General features: G+C 31.4%; 4 long non-coding RNA genes across 4 annotated transcripts; 2 read left to right on the top strand and 2 right to left on the bottom strand.

Annotated features, from left to right (window-relative positions):
• Positions 1–1,046: 1,046 nt before the first annotated feature.
• On the bottom strand, positions 1,047–2,956 carry LOC126882144 (uncharacterized). The gene is made up of 3 exons (XR_007697168.1): positions 2,499–2,956; positions 2,247–2,438; positions 1,047–2,184 (listed from the first exon to the last, which is right to left on the bottom strand). It is a non-coding gene; the product is annotated as an uncharacterized LOC126882144 (long non-coding RNA).
• A 197-nt stretch (positions 2,957–3,153) lies between these two features.
• On the bottom strand, positions 3,154–5,029 carry LOC126882142 (uncharacterized). The gene is made up of 2 exons (XR_007697166.1): positions 3,839–5,029; positions 3,154–3,479 (listed from the first exon to the last, which is right to left on the bottom strand). It is a non-coding gene; the product is annotated as an uncharacterized LOC126882142 (long non-coding RNA).
• Positions 5,029–6,519, top strand: LOC126882151 (uncharacterized). Its single transcript, XR_007697175.1, has 3 exons — positions 5,029–5,067; positions 5,127–5,318; positions 5,381–6,519. It is a non-coding gene; the product is annotated as an uncharacterized LOC126882151 (long non-coding RNA).
• Positions 6,520–17,737: 11,218 nt separating this feature from the next.
• Positions 17,738–22,392, top strand: LOC126882150 (uncharacterized). The gene is made up of 3 exons (XR_007697174.1): positions 17,738–17,919; positions 18,301–21,947; positions 22,091–22,392. It is a non-coding gene; the product is annotated as an uncharacterized LOC126882150 (long non-coding RNA).
• The last annotated feature ends 2,875 nt before the right edge of the window (positions 22,393–25,267 follow it).

Genomic DNA, 25,267 nt, shown 5'->3' with positions numbered 1-25,267 from the left:
TACCAGTACTATGTCTATTTTCATTTCATCTTTCTTATTAATTGTTTCAAGTGCCACAAGCATACAATGCCACTTAAATAACTGCTTCATAATACATTTTTGCATTATAGTTGTCCTACATACGTTTTTGACTTCAATCATATACCATCGATCTGCTTACTAGCTTACTCTTAGTAGTATCTTTTCTATTTCTTTTTCTTCTTCCCATTTATCAATTATTGCCACTCCTAAATACTTGAATTGGTTGATATTTTCAATTTTGTATGCCTTTGTTCCTGTTTTTAGTGTGAAAAATTTATTCTACTTCATCTCTCCATACATTTCAATACACTTAATATTTTATTTTTGTTTCATTTATAGACATGCAATTTTCTTACTTCACCTCTCAAGTTTCTAAACAACTTCAGCTTTTTTTCTTGTTAAGAGGACTATGTCATCTGCATAAATAATGGTATACAGTGATGAGCGTGCTATTAACTGGCAAAATGACACAAAAGATGGAAACATATAGTACGTTGTGAAATAAAAGGAGATGAAACTAGTAGAGGTGTACAATTATCAACCTACAAATTTACATTACATTACATAATTTCCCACCTTTAGACCTCTGCGACAGTTGTCATACTCCTCCCACACATCTAAAGGTGACAAACTATGTCATGTAAATTTATAGGTTTCTATAGATAATTTTACATCTCTTTTTATTTCACAACATATGTTTTCCATTTTTTGCGCTATTTTGCTGGTTATTAGAGTGCTGTTTACACGCCTGGACCTCGGAGGTAATCTACACTATGTCGACATGGTGTTTTTTTATTAGTTGGATTATACACATTGGTTATATATTATCATTAAAATATAGTCATATTGTCTTTTAACTAATTATGGGATATATCAGATTTTTATTAACATCCTAAGTGCTCTAAACTTTGTTGCAAACAAACGCTAAACACAGTTGCTCGAAATGACATAGTGTAGTTTACCTCTGAGGTCCAGATGTGTAATTAATTTTATATTTGGTAAGGAAAGGTTTGTCAAATAAATACTTATTTAAGAAGAGGGAAACTCATACTCATTTATTTTAAAATAAAATATAAAAAATACATATTAAGAAATAAAATAAAAAATAATATATCTAACATAATACAGATTCAATAATGTATTCTCAGAATAAATAAACAAATTCCAGTTGAACAAGAGAAAGACAGAAGGTATATTTATATTCCAAAAATATATGGTGAAAGTACAATAGTAGAGTAGCAGTAGACAGGTAGGTAAAATAAATGATGATAAATTGATAAAGCACTGGAAACAACGATAAAGCACTAGAATCAGGCTAAATAGCATCTAAAATATGAAGACCAGAGAAGATATAATTTTGAACTATACAGGGCATACCACGATTCATATACATTCATCAAAATAGGACCACGTTCTAAGAGGAAAGATGGAAGCATATGAAATATAATTTTGAACTATACAGGGCATACCACGATCCATATACATTCATCAAAATAGGACCACGTTCTAAGAGGAAGGATAGAAGCATATGAAATATAATTTTGAACTATACAGGGCATACCACGATCCATATGCATTCATCAAAATAGGACCACGTTCTAAGAGGAAGGATGGAAGCATATGAAATACTTTCCAAAATAAACACACAAATGTCAGCTGGACATATAACGAGAGAAAGACTATAGATTAGATATAAGGAACAAATAGAATAAGACATTGATATTTTAAAAATAAAAAATTGCAAGAACAAATCCTGAAATAGATTGGAATGGAGCTGTATTCCTCAAGAGACCAAAACTCGAACAAAAAGGGTTGTCAAACAATGATCATGATAATATTTTGAGAAATAATAGACAAAAAAATCAAACACAATAAGAGTAGGTATTCAATAATGTATTCTCATGCAAAATATTGTTGAAAAAAATGTCACCAAAAATTTAGAGATTGTTCCACATCATTAACATGTCTATTTACCACCAGATCATTATTTACCTAGATTGTAAGGTACTGCTGTAGCACATATTATTGCAAGACATGTATATAATTTGGTTTGTAGACCTTGTTGAAGACAAGGAAACTCTTTTCCAGGTTCCAAATAGCTTTTCTACATTTCTTGTTCTCACATGAGTACTATGGTAAAAATCTTATTTTCTTGATCATTACCTAAAAAGATATTTATGTCTATTAAATAACCTACTATTTATTTAGCAATTATCAATAAATACCTGGGTGTAATATTGGGGTAAGTAGATAGTGTCTGCATGCATACCCACTACTGTCATCTATTCCTATTAATAATCCTGGAATTTCACTTCTTTCCATTTCACAATTTCACTCTTAATGCTCTTAGATCAAATATTGAATGACTTGATAACCTTGTTGTTGAACAATAATACACATAATTTCTCTTCTAGTACCTACAAATTCATTTACATAAGAGCCTGAATAACATAATATATTGTATGTCTTTACAGTACCTGTACATTTTTGGAAAGCGGGGTCCTCATAAAAACTGGTTATATTCCTATAAGTAGCATAAAACCTTTATTGTTTAAGTTAATGCGCTGATTCGCTGATGAACTTCAATATTGTAATACTCCATTGTATTTTAGATTATATTTTTATCTTGAATATATCGCTTTTGTATACTTCCCGGGCGATTTTCTTCTCCAATATTATCAATAAACTCTAAAAATGCTTTTACTTCTTCATACATTTTTGTTGTAATTAGAAAAACAAAAAATATATGTTGGAACTGAATTTAAAATATTCAAAATTCAAACAACAACAAACAAAGTTAGGTTAGAATCGCGGTCTTGAGGAAGGTCGATCGATGACTTGAGATTCGCCTGTCATTTTACACTTCCCAAGACAACGTCGTGTCTCGAGATCGGTTTATAAAACACAAAGTTGGTTCAAGGTCGGTCTTGAGCATCGACGCTGTATTTATAGTCGAGTCTCAAGACAGCGTCGATGCTCAAGACCGACCTTGAACCAACTTTGTGTTTTATAAACCGATCTCGAGACACGACGTTGTCTTGGGAAGTGTAAAATGACAGGCGAATCTCAAGTCATCGATCGACCTTCCTCAAGACCGCGATTCTAACCTAACTTTGTTTGTTATTGTTTGAATTTTGAATATTTTAAATTCAGTTCCAACATATATTTTTTGTTTTTCTAATTACAACAAAAATGTATGAAGAAGTAAAAGCATTTTTAGAGTTTATTGATAATATTGGAGAAGAAAATCGCCCGGGAAGTATACAAAAGCGATATATTCAAGATAAAAATATAATCTAAAATACAATGGAGTATTACAATATTGAAGTTCATCAGCGAATCAGCGCATTAACTTAAACAATAAAGGTTTTATGCTACTTATAGGAATATAACCAGTTTTGGTAAAAATTTACTCTAAGGGTAGACCTTGAAAATGCCAATTTTTTTATGGACTTAGCCTGAAAAGTGGAAAAAAGCAGACATTTTACTGTTTTCTTTGGGGGAAACTGGTAAAAGTGCCCAAAAATCAAGAAATATTTGAAAAAAATCAAAAAATGTAATAGTAGCCAAAAAAAATTTACGTGAAAAGGATACAAAAGTATATAGAATGTCTTAATAAAATATAAGTAATTGAAACATAATACATATAACTGATTTTTACAATCAAATTATGAAAAAATACGTAATATTGGTTAAAATAATATTTTTTTTGTCATATTTCAAAACAATATGGCGGACAGGCGCCGAGAGGTCAAATTTGACAGTGTTGCCAGTTTTAACCTTTTAAAGATTTAAAAATTTAATAAAAATTACTTACAAAACAGCTATAGATCGATGCAATTTGAGAGTCCAAAGCCAAATTCGTGGCTTTAAATGTAATAAAAGTTGCCACCAACATATTTATTTCCTCTGCCTGCAGTTTACTAGCTTCGAAAGAGGCCTTTTCTTTGTGAATATAGGTATTAAAGCCACACCTTAATTGTACTTAAATTTACTTTCGTAACACCTACACACCATTTAGTCTCACTTCACCTTTATTTAATGATAAACTGGGCAGATTGCAATTGGGCGCAGGCGGTCTGAAAGGAGGAAGGCCTAACCCTTCGGTCCAAACCTAACTTACGGGTATTATATTGAGAGAACCGCAGGAGGTATTTGACCGCTGAGCGCAATCACAACCCACCCGATAAACTAACTTCACTTTCACAAATTTGTATATGATGCAACAGACAACGCCCAAATCCAGGGCGCAGCACAAACAACCGACCTAACAAACTAAAAACTAACAATAAACTGTTTAAAAAATGCGTCAATGCATGCATCTACCAATTTTTCAAAAACAGTTGCCAAATTTAGAGGTTTGCATAAATATTCCAAATCAATGGTACGCTTAAATGGACAAAAATCGATGTTTTCATGTGAAATTATCTTTTGTCATTCACATGGCAACATGGTTTCCCGAAATCAGTGACAGTACATAACCATGAAATACACAAAATTTCATTCCAACCTTGAAAGTGTATTCTGGGAATCCCACAGAATTTATTTATTAAAATATAATCATAAATCACTATAATATTAATAAACTTGATGTAATCTAACCTAACGTAACGAAACCTAACCAGAACTAACCTGACCCTTGTAATAAAGCAGTCATTTTGTGTTAAAAATGCGTCAGAATAAGTAAAATGACATATTTAAGAATTGAAAAATTGTAATTTTCATAAGAAAACATATTTTATATAACTATGGCAACACTGTTAGGATTCTCCTTCTTGCGTTTATAAAACGGTTGTCATTCCTGTCGTTTCTTGTTGTTTCATGGTATATAATGGCGGAAAATGGCGGCGATTTTTAAAAATAAGACATATTTTAAATTGCAATTACATGAAAAGTAACGCCCGCCCCCAATAAAAAATTATTGTACAATTATCAGTAAGTGAAACAGAATTCATTGGTATAAATTTCATATCCGTAATCCGTCTACCCATTCAGTAAACTAGAACCCCAGTTTTTATGAGGACCCCGCTTTCCAAAAATGTACAGGTACTGTAAAGACATCAATATATTATGTTATTCAGGCTCTTATGTAAATGAATTTGTAGGTACTAGAAAAGAAATTATGTGTATTATTGTTCAACAACAAGGTTATCAAGTCATTCAATATTTGATCTAAGAGCATTAAGAGTGAAATTGTGAAATGGAAAGAAGTGAAATTCCAGGATTATTAATAGGAATAGATGACAGTAGTGGGTATGCATGCAGACACTATCTACTTACCCCAGTATTACACCCAGGTATTTATTGATAATTGCTAAATAAATAGTAGGTTATTTAATAGACATAAATATCTTTTTAGGTAATGATCAAGAAAATAAGATATTTTTACCATAGTACTCATGTGAGAACAAGAAATGTAGAAAAGCTATTTGGAACCTGGAAAAGAGAGTTTCCTTGTCTTCAACAAGGTCTACAAACCAAATTATATACATGTCTTGCAATAATATGTGCTACAGCAGTACCTTACAATCTAGGTAAATAATGATCTGGTGGTAAATAGACATGTTAATGATGTGGAACAATCTCTAAATTTTTGGTGACATTTTTTTCAACAATATTTTGCATGAGAATACATTATTGAATACCTACTCTTATTGTGTTTGATTTTTTTGTCTATTATTTCTCAAAATATCATGATCATTGTTCGACAGCCCTTTTTGTTTGAGTTTTGGTCTCTTGAGGAATACAGCTCCATTCCAATCTATTTCAGGATTTGTTCTTGCAATTTTTTATTTTTAAAATATCAATGTCTTATTCTGTTTGTTCCTTATATCTAATCTATAGTCTTTCTCTCGTTATATGTCCAGCTGACATTTGTGTGTTTATTTTGGAAAGTATTTCATATGCTTCCATCCTTCCTCTTAGAACGTGGTCCTATTTTGATGAATGCATATGGATCGTGGTATGCCCTGTATAGTTCAAAATTATATTTCATATGCTTCTATCCTTCCTCTTAGAACGTGGTCCTATTTTGATGAATGTATATGGATCGTGGTATGCCCTGTATAGTTCAAAATTATATTTCATATGCTTCCATCTTTCCTCTTAGAACGTGGTCCTATTTTGATGAATGTATATGGATCGTGGTATGCCCTGTATAGTTCAAAATTATATCTTCTCTGGTCTTCATATTTTAGATGCTATTTAGCCTGATTCTAGTGCTTTATCGTTGTTTCCAGTACTTTATCAATTTATCATCATTTATTTTACCTACCTGTCTACTGCTACTCTACTATTGTACTTTCACCATATATTTTTGGAATATAAATATACCTTCTGTCTTTCTCTTGTTCAACTGGAATTTGTTTATTTATTCTGAGAATACATTATTGAATCTGTATTATGTTAGATATATTATTTTTTATTTTATTTCTTAATATGTATTTTTTATATTTTATTTTAAAATAAATGAGTATGAGTTTCCCTCTTCTTAAATAAGTATTTATTTGACAAACCTTTCCTTACCAAATATAAAATTAATTACACATCTGGACCTCAGAGGTAAACTACACTATGTCATTTCGAGCAACTGTGTTTAGCGTTTGTTTGCAACAAAGTTTAGAGCACTTAGGATATTAATAAAAATCTGATATATCCCATAATTAGTTAAAAGACAATATGACTATATTTTAATGATAATATATAACCAATGTGTATAATCCAACTAATAAAAAAACACCATGTCGACATAGTGTAGATTACCTCCGAGGTCCAGGCGTGTAAACAGCACTCTAATAACCAGCAAAATAGCGCAAAAAATGGAAAACATATGTTGTGAAATAAAAAGAGATGTAAAATTATCTAGAGAAACCTATAAATTTACATGACATAGTTTGTCACCTTTAGATGTGTGGGAGGAGTATGACAACTGTCGCAGAGGTCTAAAGGTGGGAAATTATGTAATGTAATGTAAATTTGTAGGTTGATAATTGTACATCTCTACTAGTTTCATCTCCTTATATTTCACAACGTACTATATGTTTCCATCTTTTGTGTCATTTTGCCAGTTAATAGCACGCTCATCACTGTATACCATTATTTATGCAGATGACATAGTCCTCTTAACAAGAAAAAAAGCTGAAGTTGTTTAGAAACTTGAGAGGTGAAGCAAGAAAATTGCATGTCTATAAATGAAACAAAAATAAAATATTAAGTGTATTGAAATGTGTGGAGAGATGAAGTAGAATAAATTTTTCACACTAAAAACAGGAACAAATGCATACAAAATTGAAAATATCAACCAATTCAAGTATTTAGGAGTGGCAATAATTGATAAATGGGAAGAAGAAAAAGAAATAGAAAAGATACTACTAAGAGTAAGCTAGTAAGCAGATCGATGGTATATGATTGAAGTCAAAAACGTATGTAGGACAACTATAATGCAAAAATGTATTATGAAGCAGTTATTTAAGTGGCATTGTATGCTTGTGGCACTTGAAACAATTAATAAGAAAGATGAAATGAAAATAGACATAGTACTGGTAGGGGCTGGCAGTACTGAGTTAGGACTGGCAAAAAATAATAGATATGGAAAGTCAGGTGGCTAGGTCAACATTACTTGAATGTAAGAGCGACATGTAAGAGATTATTTTTGGAGGAAAAAAAAAAGAGAAAGACCATGAAAAGAGTTGTTAGAAGCAGTAAGGAGATTTGGATGATATAGAAGTGTAGAATTGGAGGAGGAGCGTTAATGTCCAGTAGAAATGGATAGGCTATATTTACTTTTGTGCTGTTATTTGGGTAAGATTGTTAATATTTTATATCAATATTGTTGTTGCTTGATAAAAATTCTTCTAATAATTTAATTTTATCTGACTCATTCATATTGACAATTCAGACATATATTTATACATTTTAGAGTGATGACTTTAAAGCAATATAGCCAATATTTATGAGTTGCGTTCCTGGGACGATTTTATTAAAATATAGTTAATTCGATTACATAAAATCAACTTTAACTCAATAATATCCGTCACAAAATTTATAGCACTTGATCTGTCTTTAAGAATTTAAACATTAAATAAATTTAATTTCAAACTTAAATTGCAGCTTATTCCCATGAAAATAGTAATTGCATTTTATATAAGTTCCACCTGTCATGGTTTCTTCTTTGTTTTAAGTCAGATGAAGAATATAAACATACAAGAAAGCTTACACCATTAATAAAAAGGCAGGTAATACTAGGAAGTATAGTACCCTCGGAGATCCGTGGAAAAAATTTACACCCAAAATAACAAAATTCAGTTTGGCAACACTGTGCGAATGTTGATACTAACATATCCTTTTTAAGATAAGCACAAGGTTAATTTAGTCCAAACAAATTAATATATTTTTTTTGCCAACAAAAATGAGATTTTTCAACCAAATAATGTTTCAAATATGATGTGCAAAATAATTTTTAATTGGGTTCTGCTAATGGGCTTGCTTTTTTTGTCATTAAAATAAAAAAAAACTAAATTTTACTCATTAAATCAATGTTGTCCGGTTATCGTCTTAATTATTTTAACTGTACTAATATCCGTTGAGTAATTATGAATGATTAATATGTCGTTAAAACATTTTATCTATAGCGGCTTCTGGAATATCTTAAAAATATCGAATTTCATTGATAAAATGCGCATATTCCACCGATCTTCGCTTCGACAATACCATAGTTTTATTTGCTTTCACTCAGAAGAAATAAAGGATATCTCCAACGAAGAATAAAGTAATATCACAGTATTCTGTTATATACTGGGGTAATATCAAAGAATATATTTATACTTTCCTTTAATATGCAATCCTTTACCACAAAGAAAAGAAATCCTTTACCTCATAATGGAAAGAAATGAGAGGTCATTAACCTTTGAACAAATAGCATGTAAGATTTAGAAAAAATAAAAATGTAAACTATCCACTAATAAAATAAACTTTATTTAACTGAAAACATTTTAATAATCCATTTTCAAAAAACAAAATAAATATAAAAACATTTCAAAGATATTTAACTTGACGATTGACAGTTTTTAGTTGGTGTTCTATGTCAAAATTGCTTAAAATCCATAATTTTCCAGTCGACACTAAACAAGTCGCTTTCAATATGGCGACGGTTGAAATGCGATTGTGCGAGCCTTGTGGATTTTAGTTGAACTAACGAAGTGACGGCATGAAATAGCGACTATCGAAATTAATAGCGACTTTAAAAAGGGTGTTGATATTATAATTTCGACTGTCGAAATTATTTGACACGGAGATGAATGATTGGCCAAAAGCGAGGTTAGGTTTAGTTTAGATGTGTTTTGTTTATTTCTTGCAAGGAAAACTAAAGCAAAAGGTATTATAATATAGCTGGGTTTAATTGAAATTTGCTTGTTTTGAGGAATTAGATAGAATAGTATTAAATTAGAAATATAATAATTGAGAATGTCTACAACATGAATCATCAACTCAATGAAAGATGTAAGGTAATAATCTGGGAAAATTAGTAAAAAACAAGAAAAATTAATTACCAGCTATTTTATTGCTGGACATGCTGAAATCAAATCTTAAGACTTCCTATATTAGTAATATAGCTGTGCAAAGTCCACAGAAAGTGTGCTATTTTGTTTATAAACAAATTAGTGCTCCGAAATCTTTTTTTATTATTGCTCTATAACTCCGAAAATTTTAACTTTAAACCAAAACACTCACATAAAAATTGACAGTAATTCTGCACATTGATAATTTATTCCAATTTCCTTCGACGGAAATTTTCCTCGGAAAATTCGGGTTTTCCAAACAAAATCTTTAATTTTCAACTAAAATTTGAGGGAAGTAATTATTTATCAATAATTAAATAATTTGGTGACAGTGACATAAATCTTTTTTGTTATAAGTGTCTTGAAGATATGAAAATTTGTATGTATGTACAAAGAGGACCGGAATTAAAAGGTATCTAATGGTTCAAAGATTAAAATCCTGTTGTTTATAACTCTGTCGCAAATGCCGGTCAAATTTGACCGGTTATACCTGGAATCACTCCTCGCAATTCAATTTGTTTTTCTTCGTAAAGGACACAGAAGCCGTGCCCTTTTCAACAGCGTTTAATAACTTAATTTAATTAAATCTAATATTTTCTGAGGGGTTCTATTTGTTTATAAGCCAAAAAATTGTTTCTTTATAACATTCCTGAGACCGCTCAAATGGTCCAATTTCAATCCTGTAAGGAACGTTGAATAGGTATAGTGCTTTTTTATACGAAAATCATAGTTATTCTGGTGTATCATAATCTTTCTGGTTATTATTTCGACCGAAATTTTTTAATTAACATTTTAATTATTGCTAAACTATTGGTTAGATTGTCGCCGGTCTTCTGATATACAGAGAGGGGCTAAATTATGGAATAAATTCATTTTCTCTAAAATGGACGATTTTAGAGAAAAATCCCGAAACAGGTCGATTTTTATTTTTAAATTAAATTTCTTGGCATATATTTCAAACTAGTGACGTCATCCATCCGAGCGTGATGACGTAATCGATTATTTTTTTTAAATAGGAATAGGGGTTCGTGTTGTAGCTCATTTACAAAGGCGTTCAATTATCTATTCAGTATTATAAACATTAATATCATTATTTATACAGGGAGGCCAAAAAAATTTTTGAATTAAATTAATTGTCGCAAGAAGAAGAATGCATGTAATTTATTTAACTCAAAATACATTCTATTGCTGCCAGAAAATAGAAAAAAATGTTTATTTTGCAAATAAACATTGCTTTTAGCTTAAATTAAATGTTCAAACTGCCAATAGGTAGGAGGGAGGCTGTTTGTGATTTAATTTAAGCGAAAAGAAATGCTTATTTGTGAAATAAACCTTTTCTTCTATTTTCTGACAGCAGTACAATGTATTTTGAGTTAAATAAATTACATACATTCTTTTTGCGCCAATTAATTTAATTCAAAAATTTTTTTGGCAACCCTGTATGAATACCTAATGATAATAATGTTTATATTACTGAATAGAGAATTGAACGCCCTTTCAAATGACCTACCACACGACCCCTATTCCCATTAACAAAATTATCGATTACGTCATCACGCTCAGATGGATGACGTCACTAGTAAGAAATATATGCCAAAAAATTGTAATTTAAAAATAAAAATCGACCTCTTTCGGGATTTTGCTCCAAAATCGTCCGTTTTAAAGTAATGAATTTATTCCATAATTTAGCCCCTCTGTATAATCTACTATAATAAATCTTTCATGTCATCAATTATTTAATTATTGATAAATAATTAGGTACTTCCCTAAAATTTTAATTGAAAATTGCAGATTTTTTGGGAAAACTCGGATTTTCTGAGTAAAATTTTTGTTGAAGGAAATCGGAAAAAAAAAATAACTTTGTGCAGAACTAAATTACGGTGAATTTTTATTTGAGTGTTTTTGGCTCAAAGGAAAAATTTTAGGAGTTACAGACCACTAATTGAAAAATAAAGAAGATTTAGAAGTGCTAATTTGTTTATAAATAAAATAACACACTTTCTGCGGACTTGTCATACCCCATATTACTAATAAAGTAACGCATAAATTCGTTATTTCGTAAAGTGGTTACTTTAAGGAAAATTCCCGAAACACGTCGATTTTTATTTTTAAATTACGGTTTTTTGGCATATATATCATACTAGTGAAGTCATCCATCTGGGCGTGATGACTTAATCGATGATTTTTTTAAATGAGAATAGGGGTCATATGATAGCTCATTTAAAAGGGTATTCAATTCTCTATCCAAGAATATAAACATTAACATAATTATTTATACAGTGTGTTCAAAAAACATTTTTTAATTAAAATAAGTGAGACAAAAAGAAGAATATAATGTAATTATTTAATTCAAAATACATTTTACTACTGTCAGTAAACAGAAAAAAATTTTATTTGACAAATAAACATTGATTTTCGCTTAAACGAAATGTTCAAACTGCCAAGCGACAGGTGGGTGGCAGCTTTAACATTGAATTTAAGCAAAAAACAATATTTATTTCTCAAATAAACATTTTTTTCCTGTTTTCTGACAACAGTAAAACGTATTTTGAATTAAATAAATTACGTACATTCTTCTTTTTGTTTCAATTATTTTAATTAAAAAAATGTTTTTTGAACACCTTGTATAAATAATTAGGTAAATGTTTATATTAGTGAATAGAGAATTGAATACCCTTTCAAATGAGCTATCACATGACCATTCTCATTTAAAAAAATCATCGATTACGTCATCGCGCCCAGATGGATGACGTCACTAGTATGATATATATGCCAAAAAATCTGAATCTAAAAATAAAAATCGACCCGTTTCAGGATTTTTCATTAATGTCGCTGGTTTACGAAATAATGAATTTATGCGTTACTTTATGGACGCACTGTATATGCAATCTTAAGATTCGATTTTAGCAATAAAATAGCTGGTAAATAATTTTTCCCAAAAATGGCATTTTTTCGATAATTTTCCCAGACTATCAACAAGTTCCAATAAACGGGAGCGCCAACCCAAATTCTGAGCAGTCTCAACATGATAAGATTAATATCCCCAGTTGTAACTAATATCGAAATGAATAAGAATCGCTATATTCTGCGGCTGTCATGGCGGTGTCGAAATGAAATTGCGACTGTCGAAATGAATTAGAATCAGGGCCCAGTAGTAGAGTAAATGGACTGGCAAAAGGCTTCTAGAAAAGATTTTCGTGGGCACTTTGTTGCTAAAATGTAAAACCCATATTTTTTGGTTTCTAATATATTTGTAATGCAAAATCACTTGGTCGTCCAAAAATCGTTGCGGGAGGGGACCGGTGGGGAGCCTTACAAAAAAAAACTGCAATTTTTTTTTCGTCGTTTTTTGGATGTGCAATATCCGAAAATTCATTCCTCAAAGTTGCATACCCATCCGGACATTAGAAATATTTGTTTTTAATTTATAAAAATACGTCAAACCATTGTTGTATACGGAGCGCCTTCATATAAAATAACTTGCCCTGACAACCCATATTTTTAAAATCGTTTACATCGCTCTATCTCGAAAAATATTGGGTCTAGCAAAAAATGACTTTCTATAAACGTTATAGACCAAACATCAGAGAACATGTGAGTGTTTTTGGAATTTTGATTGGATAATTAGTTTAAGAAAAAATTAAATAAATCGAACGGCATGTCACGACGGACAGTGGTGAACGCAGATATGCGAGGAAGGGCGAGATTCTATGCGGGAGTCAACCCCTAATCGACTCTACTGACCGGGACGTTGTTAGGGTCGTTTTTGCCTTGAGATGCTGTTCTTTCTTTAAATTCTTTACTATTATAAGCTTTAGTTTTAGCGCGAAGTCCACTGAGATTTTAAGTGAGACATAATAAAGTTCTTCTGTGTTAATTATATTATTAAAAGTGATTAATTAAACCTATTGGTAAGTTAACAATATTGTACCTACGTATTAGTATTGCAGTTAAAATTTTTTTGTATCCATCTAGAAATGGATTTAACAAACAGCAGCAGCTCTGACAGCTAACTTGAGTAAAAAATCAGATTAAGGCATGTTTCTTTCCGAAAATCTGATGTCGGACAAGACGTTTTTATTCAAAATGTGTGTCTTATTTGTTTGGAACGAGGAAGGCTGGTTAATTCTCAAGAAAGATCTAAAAAAACTTTTATTCAATGCACGAGTGAACGTATGAAAAATTGTCATGATGATAAATATATGCGGCATATATTCTCAAAATTTGATGATCTACAAAATCAAGATTTTTTTAAATGGCACAAAAATTGTTACAAATCCTATATGAGCTCAAAGAACATTGCCTCGTACAAGTAAAAAAATACTAAACTGACGTTTCGCAGAGAAGATATTTTTCAAAAACGGCCCTTGCGATCACCTTTTAATTCACAAAAGTGCATCTTTTATCAGAAGCGCTCACCGAAACAAAAACTATACCAAGTTATGACTAATAATATACAAAAAAAATTAAGAGCTATATCACGAAGCAACCCTGTGTTCTTTGCGAGAACTGAAGACGACTTAATTGTCTCGGAAACAAAATATCATGCCGCTTGCGTTTCAACTGAATTACACAATCTAAATAAAAAATCTGTTGGAAATACTGATATTAACAAAACAGAAAATGAAGCATTTGGGAAACTCTTGGAGGAAATGGAGAAAGGGTTTTGAGAAAGGTAAAGGATACAATACAAAATCGATTGGCAAAAAAGGTATCGTGAAATTAGTGGCATTGGCGACATGAGCGAGAAACAAATAATTAAAAAAATGAAAAACCATTTTGGGGATGCTGTTGAATCAGTAAGGTCTCCTAGACAAAACGAGCCCACAATATTTTTAAGGAAGTTCTCGAAAGAACAGGCAATTGAGACAATTGTGCACAACCACGACGAATCTGACACTCTCAGTTTCAGTTTCGGTGCATCGGAGCAACACGTTCTAGTCAAAATCTGCCAAACTATCCGAAGTGAGATAAACAAGATGTCAATTGAGCCCGACTTAAAAAAAAATGAATGTTAGAGACTACAAAAAGTCTATTCCTGAAAGCTTGTATCCTCTTGTTAACCTTATAGTCCGAAATTAAAGCGATAATGAAAAGGAGACTGAAACCCTAAGCATTTGCCAAGACATTATTTTTGTCTGCTCAAAGGGAAAAATAAAAACTCCAAAGCATATTGGGCTAGGACTTTTAGTTTATCACGAAGCAAGATCAAAACAACTCATTGAAGCAATGCACGCCTGCGGTAATTCAATTTCATACATCAATACTCTTAGAGTGCGTAACAGCATCGCCTAAGAAGAAATTCAACTTTACTTGGAGAATGATCATGTGACCATACCGAGACAATTGGTACCCGACAGATTTGTCCAATTTGCCGCTGACAACATTGACATTTTGGAAGAGAGCTTGGAAAAATCACCTACTTTTCACGGAATCCAAATTGCTGCCTTCCAGAGATGACCATTGAATGAAGATATACCTGGACAATTTAAATTTTTGCCATAGAATCAGAAGCTGATAATACCTAATGGTTTTCATTCCCTTCATAAAAGTTATTTTGAGAAATCAAAAAGAAAAGTACAATCAGAAGAAAATAAACTGAGAATCATAGAAAAGAGCCAGAATCTTAATAATAACATACGATGTCGTATGGTGCATTTGCAGAATGAGGGACTGTTAGGAATGAAACCGTTATCCCACAGTGGTCAGGATTTCATAAACTGACTTTGGAGGATAAATCACATGTAACGACCTATGGCTACTTACCTCTTCTACCCCATGTCTCGTCAGAATATGATACCTTTTTTTGGACTGTTATCAGAAAGTGCAGTGAAATTGCTAAGAAGCTAAATAACAGATACACAGTACTGACATTTGACCAAGCGATCTATTATAAAGCTAAAGAGCTCCAATGGTCCCAGCCACAAGACACAAGGAATGTAGTTATTCGTCTATGTGGATTCTACATTGTTATGAACTTCCTGAAAATAATTGGTCAGTTTATGACAGATTCTAGATTTGCTGACGTATGGTTGGACAGTGGTCTATATGCTCAGTCCACAATTGATGGTATTTTATCTGGTAAAAAGTATAATAAAGCTATACGAGCCCGTAAGTTGACATACGAAGCTGTGTCAAGATTATTAATAACTAATAACTCTGTATAAGAATTGGCTTTTAGGCTGTGCTAGTCCTTCTGTATATCTAGTAATTAAGAAATAGGTACGTAGATGTAATTGTTTGTATTACTATCCTTTGTTCTTGATTCCGAAATTAATTCCAGGGAAAACCGATGCCATTTTAGAATATGTACATACCAAGCTTTTGAACTTTAACCATTTTACGACGTCCTTAATAAGCTTTATAATGATAAAACAATTGAATCTGTAAGAACATTTTGGGGATACCTCGACGTACTAAGTCATCTAGGGCTCGTTAACACGGAATGAGTCCCACCAGAGCTCAATCCTTTTGATATCGTAAGTGTCTGGGATAAGTGAATTTTTCCCTTTGAGCGAGTGTGAGCCGTATGGCTAAATCTGGAATAAGTATACAACAGTACCTTAAATATATACAACAATTCCTATTATTAATATTATGATAATATAACTACATACTACTATCACTTAACACATACAATATTCCAAAAGTGTTAATAATCTGACAACAAAATGAGCCAAAAAAATCTATTTAGTACGCTAGCAGTATTCATCATCCCCAAAAATTGGCATCACAATGAAAAAACGACCCTAACAACATCCCGGTCAGTAGAGTCGATTAGGGATTGACTCTCGACTCTCGCATAGAATCTCGCCCTTCCTCGCATCTCTGCGTTCACCACTGTCCGTCGTGACATGCCGTTCGATTTATTTATTTTTTTCTTAAACTAATTATCCAATCAAAATTCCAAAAACACTCACATGTTCTCTGATGTTTGGTCTATAACGTTTATAGAAAGCCATTTTTTGCCAGACCCAATATTTTTCGAGATAGAGCGATGTAAACGATTTTAAAAATATGGGTTTTCAGGGCAAGTGATTTTATATGAAGGCGCTCCATATACAACAATGGTTTGACGTATTTTTATAAATTAAAAACAAATATTTCTGATGTCCGGATGGGTATGCAAATTTGAGGAATGAATTTTCGGATATTGCATATCCGAAAAACGACGAAAAAAAAATTGCAGTTTTTTTTTGTAAGGCTCCCCACCGGTCCCCTCCCGCAACGATTTTTGGACGACCAAGTGATTTTGCATTACAAATATATTAGAAACCAAAAAATATGGGTTTTACATTTTAGCAACAAAGTGCCCACGGGATAGCACAATAGGATCCCTTTTAAACTATACTACAGCCTCGAGATCAATCTTGGCCGAGATCAGCCGAAGACTCGTTTATAAAACAGAACGTGGTCTTGAGCTCGACGTTGCCGTAAGATCGTCTTGGCTGAGACCGGTCTCGAGATCAGTCTTGAGTACTGACCTTAGACAAGGAAAGAGAGAGGACGAGTAATCCTTGACCAAAAGTGAAGCCAAACTGACACCAGAGATTTTGATCAGCGACGTATGTTTGGGGTATTGTTATGCATCGAGTATTTAAAATAAAAACATGAAATGTATTTAAAATGAAGAATTTGTGTACGGTAAATGTTTTATTAAGTTGCTCATATTACGTACATATGTTTCAATACATACATATGTTTTTATTACGAATTTTAGATGATGATTTAATTTATTTTTTATGAAATTTTAACCTTCAACGAACACCCACCACTGGCAACCCATTGTTATTTTTGACGTGACCGCCATGTTTCTGGTGACAAACAAACCAAAAACTGGCTTCACTTTTGGAACGTGTGTTTTAAATGAGTGTTACCCGTCCTCTCTTTTTTCCTTGTCTAAGGTACTGACTATAAATACGGGGCTAAATGTCCAGCAAACGAGGGAGAGATTAAATATCCAGCACGCAACCGCGCTGTTGCCAGATTTACATATTTTCTATTAGCGGGAATTTTAAAATCTCGAATGCGAGTTGGTTTAAAATTTGACAGTTGTGTTTTGTGTTTTCTCGAATCGGAATCTTAACCTTACTTTTGTGATTATTTATTTACAAATATGTAAATAAATTCAAACAAGTATTGTATGTACCTACTGTCCTACTGTGTTATAATTTAAAACTCTTAATTATGTTAGTCTTTAAAAAAAAATGAAGCTCACAAAAATACACTTGTTTACAGTGCAAATGATTTTTTAATGGAAATAGGGATTTAGGATTTCATTTGCAGGAAAAACATGGGCAACCTACCCAGTTCGTAAAATTGCAATTCAAAAACTCTTTAGGTAAGTATGGGTAACTTTCGCATTATTATTTATTTTTTAAGTATTAAGGTTGATGTTGATATCAAAAAGTTAGATTTCAAAGGTAGTTTTATGTAGGTAGATACTAGATAGAGGCCATTCCACGAACATACATCTGTTCCAGACCATCGCGACTACGAATATTTTAGTGTGCAACATAAGAAGTACTAAACTAAATTGCAAATTCCATTCTTGTTTATTGGAATAATTTTTAGAGCCATTTACTTTCATACTTCTTATGTTGCACATTAAAATATTCGTTGTTGCGATAGTCTGGAATAGACATACATTTGTGGAATGGCCCATACAAGTAAGCTATGAGTAGTATAACTTCCCATGTAGTCACCTGTTATGTTTTTGTAGATTTTACTGTCTGGATGGCACAGGAAGAGACACAAAATAATATTCAGTACTGCAGTCACAGGAGTACATAGTAGAGATATAAGAAAACAGCTGTTCAACATCACCTGACACCGTTTAGTTTTTAGAAAATGAAAAGTCTTTAGATTGAATGCGATCTGCAGTATCTTGCATTGCTACATAATGAATGTGTTTATATATGGTATTTTTTATTGAATAATCTATACAGGAACAACTAAATGAATGTATACATATATTGCAGACATTGCATTTAGTTTTTTAGAGCAGCAAGTTTTTTTGTGTTTCAACAAGGTACAGTAGACTCGCGATTATCCGAGTCTCGGTCATCCGAGCCCCTCGGTTAACCGAGGCAAAAGTAATAACAGGTGAGTTACAATTTTCAACCTTGACGCAACATCGCCGATTCAAAATCAAAAAGAGGAATAAAGCTTATGCAAAATTAAAGACTTTTTTAAACAGTAATATTGATACGGTAAATGTTTTTATCTTTTATAGACAGTACTGTATTAATTTTGTCATTAAAATATCCACAGCTATGATTATTTACGTGTTTTTCTATCAATATAACCAATCTCAGTGTTAACCGAGTTTTTCCGTATCCGAGGTAGTTACGGTCCCAGTTACCTCAGATAATCGCGTGTCTACTGTATTCAGTTTTTTTTTTTCTTTTAGTATATACACATTAATATTATCTTGTAAAATAGCAAGCTAATACAGTTCGGTATCTAGACGTTATGGAGCATTCAACAGGTTTACCTTTTTTAAGCTTTATAACCCTTTCAACAGTTTTATTCCTTAAAAACAATAACAACTGTTGAATTTTAATTCCATAATCCTTCCTATAACAATAGGTGCATTGTTGGAAGTTATTACAGTAGTTCTGCTGGAAATACTTACCAAAATTGTATCTGCATCATTTAGAATTTTACCCAAACACCTATTAATACTCTATCTGAATCTAACATGTATTGCAGCTCTTTCAATGTCTTGTATACATAGGATTTTTTCAGAATCAGATATTTCATTAAGATTTACTTGCCATGTCTATGTACCAGGGACATAACAGTCTATTAGGAACAGAACCCATTACATTCAGGTTGTAAAAAGTGTTAGTTATGTCTGATATGAAAACATTTGACTATATAATACCAGCACACTCATGTATTTTTTCAAAAAAAGTTGGTAAATAAAAGTATTTTTTATGAGCCCATTAGTTGCGATAAGCGATTTACCAAACTTAATTAATATTTCCTTTTGCACAGTATTCATGGAAACACATAAGACAAAAATCATTATTGTTTAATTCGGGAGGATTATCAATAATTGAATCGTTTATTTCAGAAAGGGGTCAAGTCACAAGTATCCACTTTTGAGAAAATCAAGTTTACACACTGTTTACATTCAACAAACAATCACATTATATAAAATAAAAATTCTACCTAGCAACCTGGAGTATTTGTTAAAAAATGTTGTATTTTTTAAAAATGTATCTTGTTAAATTGTTTAAGAAAAAAAATTAATTTTTTGCACTCATTTTGTCAAGATTTGTCACTTGACCTCTTTCTGAAATAAACGATTCAATTAGTATGCCCTGTTGTTTGTAAAATAATATTGGACATAACCCGGTCTGTAAGCATTCACTTACCCACAAATGAACACTGGTTGCGTCATCTTTGTGCCTACATCCATCTTTCAAATCAACGTCATAGGAGTGTTTAATGTTCGTGTTATCTTTTCTTGTAAGTAAATCAACTCTCAATAATATTTAAAAATGGATTAGTGGTAACATTTTTGTTTTAAATTATATTGTGTATATGTATAGCTATTTGTATAACAAGGGAGGAAAGTGTAACTTTTCCTCCCGAGAATGAAGTTTACTGCCCGACGCGTAGCGGAGGGCAGTAATCATTCAAGGGAGGAAAAGGCACTTTACTCCCATGTTATACATATGGGTTTTCCACCTTCCTCAAATAACAAGTAATTTTTTCATTTTTACTTAATTTATTTATGTAACTAACCAACAAAATTTATTAGAACTAAAACAACAAGTAGGTACACTATAACTGTCAACTGTCAAATATAAGTCAAATTATTAATGTAAACATTGTTAAATCAAAATAACAATTTAATGTTTTTTACCAATCTGCAAAATACAGGATGTTTTATAAATAAACGTTAAAATGTATAGATACTTCGTAATAGAAAATAGATATTATACAGGGCGTCAATAAGTTATATTTCATGAATGAAATACCATGACGTCACTTTTACTTTTCCTCCCTAGGGAGGAAAAATATTTTCCTCCCTAGGGAGGAAAAGTACAACTTTGCTCCCTACAATCAGGTCCGGAAAAGTATACTTTCGGTAGAGGTAGGTGGAAAAATATTTTACTTACATTTTTGAATATGCCCATAATGTGTTTTAAAATATGTTACTTTTGTGTATTGTAATATTCCTGCACAACAATCAGTTTAAATATTTTTAGATATTAGTATTTGATTAGTACACGAAATGCAGAGATGTTCTCTCTTCTATCTTAAGAGCTGATTTAATCTCTACTTGTATCTGTAAAGTTTATCATTTTTCCCATAGACAATTTCAACACTTCCGGTTCCTCAGCGTCTATATCCAAACCTGTTACGATGACATAATCATATTTCTCTTCCCTTTCTCTAGGTAATCTAGTCTAGTAATTAATTCTCGAACTGTCTTGTTTGTATTAAATATCTTAATTATGTACTTATTTTATTTTTATAAGGAAAATTAATAAATCAACCATATGCGGCACAGGATACAAATGTTTTCGGAAATATATTTATAAGAATTTAATTACCACTTTTGTATACAACATATCGATACATTTTTGGCAAAGTAGCGTAAGTGACATTTTTGAAAATCATGTTTTTCCCATTAAACTAACGCTATTATTATTCAGAAGGTACTGCCAAACTTCTAAACAATAATAGTGTTAGTTTAATGGAAAAACATGTTTTTCCCCAAAAATGTCACTTACGTTACTTTGCCAAAAATGTATCGATATATAATAAGTAAAAACTATTTTTATAGCTAGGAATTACTTTATTGAACAGTCTTAACCTTCGGATGACCAAGCGGGGGAAATTGTGACCCCAGCTTATGTTTTTCTTTAATAAATTCAAAAGTATTTTCAATTTTTAACTCATTATTTTTTTATTTGACTTTAATATCATTCTAGATATCCTCATATTTTGAAATAAAAAGAATTCCCTATATTTTACGAATAAAAAATATATTCTGAAGTTGATGTTTAGTAAAATAGCGTCTATTATGTGGAATTCCAAGTAGTGTTACGCTAATGACGTCGACTTTGCAAAGTAACAAGGCACTTACTCAACATACACACTACACATGACACTAATACTCATGTTGTGACTGGCTGAATGACATAAAGTCCATGCCATAAAAAAATTAAAAAAAAACTTATTTTTTTGTTAAATGTTATTTTTGACATTTTTGACCATCCCCCCCCCTTGGTCATCCGTGTAACAAAAAAAAGGTTGGTCATCGGAAGGTTAAACCTGTTCATAAATTTTGTTACTATATTTTTTAACTCCGATTATAACAATAATAACTTTTTAGTTTAGATTTAGGTCAAAGTGTGTAATGCCATGTTTTATGTATAGTATTTTTACTACAAAAGCGATATTACGTAGGTCAAAATTTTTGACGTAAGAGAACTGTCAAAACATTAGAATGTGATTTAGTTTAGATTTTTAGATTAGTTTAGATTTAGGTCAAAGTGTGTAATGTCATGTTTTATGTATAGTATTTTTACTACAAAAGCGATATTACGTAGGTCAAAATTTTTGACGTAAGAGAACTGTCAAAACATTAGAATGTGACTTTTCATTATTGTCATTTTATTATAAACATGGCAATAATGAAGTCACATTCTAATGTTTTAACAGTTATCTTACGTCAAAAATTTTGACCTACGTAATATCGCTTTTGTAGTAAAAATACTATATTTTTTAACAACACATTTGTAGGTAGCAAATCATATTTGTTATTCTTATCTTATTTTAATTATATTCATTTTTTTGATTTAACGAAATAAACCTATCAATCAAAAAACTGTTGTTTAGTTGTGTACACCCAAAAACTAGCTTGATGTAATACAGATGTCAATTGAATATGACGTAAATACATGTCATAAAGATGTCTTTCTATGGTCAAAATGTCATCCTAAAGACTTCATTTATATGTCTTACGTCACAAAATTACCACAATAAAATGTTGTCACTAATTGCTCAATTTAATGTCATTCAAGTTAGATGTGATGAATAGGGCTTTTTATTCACAGTCATTTGTTTCGAGCTTCTGTCATGTGTCACATAATATTAATATATCTACGTCATACGTTATTGGTAATACCAATGATACAAATCAAAGACGTATGGCGTAGATATATTAATATTGTATGACACATGACAGGAGCTCGAAACAAATGACAATCGATGAAAAGCCCTATTGATGTCATCATATTTTGGTCATGTTTAGGTCTCCTACCAATTAAGACTAAAAAAACATGTCATTTAGACTTCACTCTGTTGGCTGGTCAGTTAAAGGATTTGAAATATATGGATTACTGAATTTTAAAGAAAGCTGCATTAAATATAATGAAAAGAGACAACCTATGACAATAAAACATTAATTGTTAGTCTTTGTTCTGCTCATACTTAACATAATCGTCCTATTTGAAGTCCACATACTGTGTAATAAAACTTAAATTTGACATTTTCATAATTGTCTTTAATAGTAAAATGTATGCGTAAAGTAAGTAAAGTAAAGGTGCTACGTCACTCAAATGTTTTTTCATTTTGATTTATTTTGTTGCTTTAGCTAGCAGATACATGATGGGAATTATTCATACAATACATATTAATACTATTAAAACTAATACATATTAATATTCTAAATAATTATTTAATACTAAAATAAAGAAAAATGTCTATACTACATTAATTGAGACAACATTTTCACTTTTCTTTTCGCAGGATCCTTGGGATTTTAAAGCTGTGTCTCTATCTTTATCTTGTTTTGTACAATAATTATTGTTTGAGAATGGCATACATACATAATAAGATGCTTCATGTTTTTGTACTCCTGTGACTGCAGTACTGAATATTATTTTGTTTCTCTTCCTGCGCCATCCACACAGTAAAATCTACAAAAACAACAGATGATTACATGGGAAGTTATACCAGTCTATATTCCTTGGTTATACCACAGTATAGGAGGAATTCCTCCTAGGCTGTGGTTATACTACTTATAGCTTACTTTTATCTAATATCTACCTACATAAAACTACCTTTGATATCAACATCAACCTTAATACTTAAAAAATAAATAATAATGTGGAAGTTATTCCATACCTACCTAAAGAGTTTTTGAATTGAAATTTTACCAACTGGGTAGGTTGCCCATGTTTTTCCTGCAAATGAAATCGTAAATCCCTATTGCCATTAATTTGCACTGGGTAATTATTTAGTGTTGACTCACCGCTCCCACAAGTCTCACAACTGTATATATGGTATCTGCCTTACCTTCTTATCATTTTAAAATTAACAATTAACTGCGCTCGGCTTTAATTTTTGTATTTATCTCATTTAAAAATGTGAAATTTTCACATCAATTTCAAATTATGGCCGCCATTACAGTATGCGCAGATCGCTTACGTATGGATTGATGACAGTTTATTTCTGCAATGTTGCCTAATTTAAAATTTTTTATAATTTCTTGTGCAAAGACGGAAGGTGCTTTATTTTTTTTAAATTTTATTAATAATTAACAAAACACTCTACACTCTAATACCCGAAAGTTAGGTTTGGACCGAAGGGTTAGGTCTTCCTCCTTTGAGAAATTGTACTGTATAATACATAATATATTAATTTTTTAATTTTATTAATAATTAATATTATATTAATTGCAGACATAAACTGCATATTATATCAATTGCAGACATAAACATTGCAGAAATAAACTGTCATCAATCCATACGTAAGCGATCTGCGCATACTGTAATGGCGGCCATAATTTGAAATTGATGTGAAAATTTCACATTTTTAAATGAGATAAATACAAAAATTAAAGCCGAGCGCAGTTAATTGTTAATTTTAAAATGATAAGAAGGTAAGGCAGATACCATATATACAGTTGTCAGACTTGTGGGAGCGGTGAGTCAACACTAAATAATTACCTTGCACTGTAAACAAGTATATCTCTTTTGGGCTTAATTTTTTTAGGACTAACATAATTAAGCGTTTTAAATTATAACACAGTACATACAATACTTGTTTTAATTTATTTACATTTGTAAATAAATAACAATGAACTGTCAATACGGATGGAATGGCCATGTCCCATTCAAATAGTGAAGCAAGATTGACACCAACATACAAGAGAGAGGTCCTAGAGAGAGACAGACAAGGTGGTGGAGAATTTGACAGGCCGTGTAATTTGAGTTGCCTATATAAATGGACCCGATTGAATCAGTATTTACAGTTCGTTGAATATTTTAACTTGGCTAAGGCCTAATGCTGATTGGCAGTACATATTTCAAAATTTAACCACTTTTTTGTATTTAGGGGATAAATAGAGTACACAGTGCCATACTTGGTGTTTAAATACTTTTCAGAATTGTTATTTGTATTTATCAAAACAAATACCTACTTTCCTAAAGTATTTGGGAGTTAAATAATTTTAAAACTATTTAAATACTAAATTAGTGACTGTTTTATATAAAGTGAAGAAGTAGTCCTTGATTATGTTTTTATGTTACTTTTATATTTAGAATTTTACTTTTATATTTCCCCGATTTAAGTTGATATAGGCAACTCAAATTACACGGCCTGTCAAAGTTTCCACCACCGTGTCTGTCTCTCTCTAGGACCTCTCTCTTGTATTGTGG

The sequence above is a fragment of the Diabrotica virgifera genome, chromosome 3, assembly GCF_917563875.1.
Source record: "Diabrotica virgifera virgifera chromosome 3, PGI_DIABVI_V3a".
Taxonomy (NCBI): domain Eukaryota; kingdom Metazoa; phylum Arthropoda; class Insecta; order Coleoptera; family Chrysomelidae; genus Diabrotica; species Diabrotica virgifera.
This window is presented reverse-complemented; position numbering and strand designations above follow the sequence as displayed.